Below are 4,450 nucleotides of genomic sequence, written 5' to 3' on the forward strand. Positions count from 1 at the left end.
AAGTGCTGGGATTACAGGCTTGAGCCACCGCGCCCGGCTAAATTGTTAGTTTTCAACAGTAGGTTCAATGCATTATTGGTAGATTTTGCGACCTAGGTTTTTTTGTATGCTCATTTTGGTAGGATGTTTTCAACACTCCTATTTTGTTCACTTATCCTCTGTAATTTTAGAAAAATAAATTGCCTTAGTAAGTTTTGTTAGATAATTTCAGTCACTCCATTATTTCAAAGACTTAATGGTTCACAAAACATTTTTGTTTCTGCATTTCAGATATCCACTTTGTTTGAAATAAAGCCACAGAGAAACCAAGATATTATTATTATTTTAGCGAGAAGAATTTGAGGCTATAAACTAGATTTATTAATGCATTCAGTTATTCAACACATGTTTATCAATAGCCTATCACTTTGACACACACATTGGATAGAGCAGTGGACAAATGGATGATGACACATATCCTTGCTATAACAAGGATCATATTTTACAGAGTAAATACAAACACCGTGTGTTGTGAAGACAGAATATTTGCAAAGGGACATTTATTATTAAATCTGCCATTTAGGGAAGAGCTCACTGAAAAAGTTATGGAATAAAAATCTGAGCAACATGAGGGAATGAGTGATAGAAATCTATGGTAGAAATTTCAGCCAAAAATAAGAGTCAGTTTGAAGAGAACAATGTTGCAACATGTTGGGGTAATGTGATGAAAGTCACTACAACTGTACCTGAGAAAGTAAGGCGATGAATAGTAAATGCATTCAAAGAGGTGAGAGGGGACCAGATTGTGTAGGTCTTACAAAATGAAAAGTAGCATAATATGCCCCATGGTTTTAAAGGATACTATTGTTACTGGGGTGAAAAGGGACATATAAAGATTAGAATAGCATTAGGGGGATGAGTTAGATGATCAATGAAATAATCCAGACAAGAATGACGATGATTGGATCAGAGTTGTGGCAATAGAGAAATTAAGAGTTTGTTGTATTCTGTATGTATTTTCAAGTTACAATAGATAGAATTTGCTGAGAGACTGGACATGGGATTCATGAGGAAGACAGGGATTCAAGATGACTCCGAGAATATTATGATAAGAGTAATTGAGATCTGTAAGACTTCAGAAGGCTTTGTTTGAGGTAAATGGTTAGAAACTTGTTTGTTTATGTTAATTTTAAGAGCATCAGGAGGCATCTAAATGGATATATTGGGTAAGCAATGGATATGAACCTAGAGCTCATACATAGAGATCTGAGATGGAGGTATATATTGGGTATTCATCAATTGATAGATGCATTATGTTCTGTGAGACTGAATAAGATCACAAATGGCCTGAATGTCAGTAGAAAAGAAAAGAAATCCAAAGACCATATCCTGGTGCACTCTAAATTCAAGAGATTGTTTCGATGAGGAAATGAAGTACGAAGATCCAAAAATATAGCAAGAAAATTAAGCAAGGTTGCTGTTTAAGAAGTAAAGTGTATAGAGTCTGAAAGTGTTTCAAAGATGAGTGAGAAATAATGTCAAATGTTGCTGACAGATTAATAAGTTAAGGACAGAAAAATAATGAATTCTTTAGTAATCAAAATGAAGATTACTGGTGCACTTGATTAAAGCATTTTAACATTTGTTTATACCTTATTTCTAAGTGGCAAATTTCCCAAAGCAAATCACATGTTTAAGCCCAGATCCAAAGGGTAAAGAAACTCCACCTTCCAATGAGAAAAAAAAATTCAACTTTATATGGCAAAAAGTAGGTATGCAGGAAAAATTATTTTTGCCATTCTTGCAAATAATTTAACATGACCTGAAATCCTATAGAAGTTAAAAAGTTCATAAAATGACATTGTAGACATAATGCTCAGTATCAGTCATTAGAGAAATGAATATTAAAACCACATGAGATGCCGGTGCATGCCCTCTCAGGTGGGTTAGTACTAAAAAGAAAATGGCAAGTGTTGACAAAGATGTGGAGCATCTATAACTCTCGGATATTGCTAGGGGAATGTGAAATGGTACAGACACTTGTGCAAGTAGTTGGTCAATTTCTTGTATAATTAAAGATGTGATTACTGTGTAATCCAGAAATTAAATTTACAGGTTTTTAGCCAAGAATAAGGAAAACACATTTATGTAAAATTTCTATGAGAATGTTCATAGGAGCTTTATTTATAATGATCCAAACTGTAAACAACCCAAATATTCATCACAAATTGTGAGCATATCCAAATTATGAATGATTAAGCAAATTATGGTATCTCCATTCAGTGGAATGGTACTTAGTGATGAAAATCACTTAGTGTATGATACATAATAGAGCACGAGTATCAAATGTATTCTGAAAGTGAAAGAAACCAGACACACAAGATTACATATTTCATTATTTCATTTATTTGAAATTCTCAAAAAGACAAAACCATAACAAAATAAAGAAGATTGGTTGTTTCCTGTAGCCAGTAGGTAGGGCTAGCGAATTGACTGAAAAAAGGTACGTTACCAAACTCTTTATGTTGCTATTTATGTTACCAAACGATTTATTCCTCATTTAAAATGACCTTGGTCAAAAATGCATTGCATTGTGGATTTATAATGGGTGAAATTTATTATACAGAAACTGATAATATAACCGATCAAAATAAAATAAAAGATAATAAAGGATGCTATGAACAAGCTTATGTAATAACAATTTGGATAAAGCAAAGTTCATGAAAAAAACACAACTTATCAAAACCAATTCAAAAAATAACAGAAAATGTGGTCATCGGCAAAGCCTAAGTCCTGTCCTCTCGCTCACCTCCCCGAACAGCATGAGCTTCACCACTTGCTCCACCTTCTCCACCAACTACCGATCCCTGAGCTCTGTCCAGGTGCCCAGCTATGGCACCTGGACAGTCAGCAGTGCAGCCAGCGTCAATGCAGCGTCAATGCAGGCGAGGGCTCTGGTTCCCGGATCACCTCAGCTTCCCAGGTGGCATGGAGTCCAGGGGCCCGGCCTTGGCGATGGCCAGGGGTCTAGCAGGAATGGGGAGGCATCCAGAACAAGAAGGAGACCATGCAAAGTTTGACTGACGGCCTGGCTTACTACTTGGACAGAGTGAGGAGCCTGGAGACCGAGAACAGGAAGCTGGAGAGCAAAATCGGGGAACACCTGGAAAAGAAGGGACCTCAGGGCAGAGACTGGAGCCATTACTTCAAGACTGTTCAGGACCTGAGGGCTCCGATCTTCGCAAATACCACAGACAATATCCGCATTGTAAAGCAGATCGACAATACCCCACCTGCTGCTGATGGCTTTAGAGTCAAGTATGAGACAGAGCTGGTCATGCGCCAGTCTGTGGAGAACAACATCCGTGGGCTCCGCAAGGTCATTGATGACACCAATTTCACTCCGCTGCAGCTGGAGACAGAGATTGAGGCTCTCAATGAGAAGCTGTTGTTTATGAAGAAGAACCGTGAAGAGGAAATAAAAGGCCTGCAAGCCCAGATTGCACCTCTAGGTTAACTGTGGAGGTAGATGCCCCCAAATCTCAGGACCTCGCCAAGATCATGGCAAACATCTGGGTCCAATATGACGAGCTGGCTTGCAAGAACCGAGAAGAGCTGGACAAGTACTGGTCTAGGCAGATTGAGGAGAGCACCACAGTGGTCACCACGCGGACCCCTGAGGTTGGATCTGCTGAGGTGACGTTCACGGAGCTGAGACCTACAGTCCAGTCCTTGGAGATCGACCTGGACTTGATGAGAAATCTGAAGGCCAGCTTGGAAAACAGCCTGAGGGAGGTGGAGGTCCACTACGCCCTACAGATGGAACAGTTCAACGGGATCCTGCTGCACCTGGAGTCAGAGTTGGCACAGACCCGGGCAGAGGAGTAGCACCAGGCCTAGGAGTACCAGGTTATGCTGAACATCAAGGTCAACCTGGACGCTGAGATCGCCACCTACCGCCGCCTGCTGGAAAATGGCGAAGACTTCAATCTTGGTGATGCCCTGGACAGCAGAAACTCCATGCAAACCATACAAAACACCACCCTCCTGATAGTGAATGCCAAAGTGGCATCTGATCAACACCACCAAAGTTCTGAGACATTAAGCCGGAGAAGCAGGGTACTCTTTGGGGAGCAGGAGACCAATGAAAAGTTCAGAGGTCATTGGATGTCAAAACAAAAAAAAAAAAGGAAAGAAATAATAGAAAAATCTTAAAAAATCCTGTAAGAAAATTGAATTCTAAATAACGCTTTCCAAAAACAACAAATTCCAATCTCAGATGGTTTGCAAGTAAATAAGTAAATTTGTACAAATAAGTATGGTAGAAATATCACTAAAATCGCATAAACTCAGAAAGAACTAACAAAGAGGAACACTTGCCAATTCATTTTAGGAGGCCAGAATAATTTTCATATGAAAATTTGACGCCCCCTCAAGAAAAAAAACTAGATAAAAAAAGAAAAATTGCGGA

The 4,450-nt window shown here is 39.1% G+C and overlaps 1 pseudogene; it reads left to right on the plus strand.

Annotated features, from left to right (window-relative positions):
• The first annotated feature begins 2,801 nt into the window (after positions 1-2,801).
• LOC705935 (keratin, type I cytoskeletal 18 pseudogene) lies at positions 2,802-4,084 on the plus strand (annotated as a pseudogene).
• Positions 4,085-4,450: the final 366 nt, after the last annotated feature.

The sequence above is a fragment of the Macaca mulatta genome, chromosome 15 (assembly GCF_049350105.2).
Source record: "Macaca mulatta isolate MMU2019108-1 chromosome 15, T2T-MMU8v2.0, whole genome shotgun sequence".
NCBI classification, from domain to species: Eukaryota; Metazoa; Chordata; class Mammalia; order Primates; family Cercopithecidae; genus Macaca; species Macaca mulatta.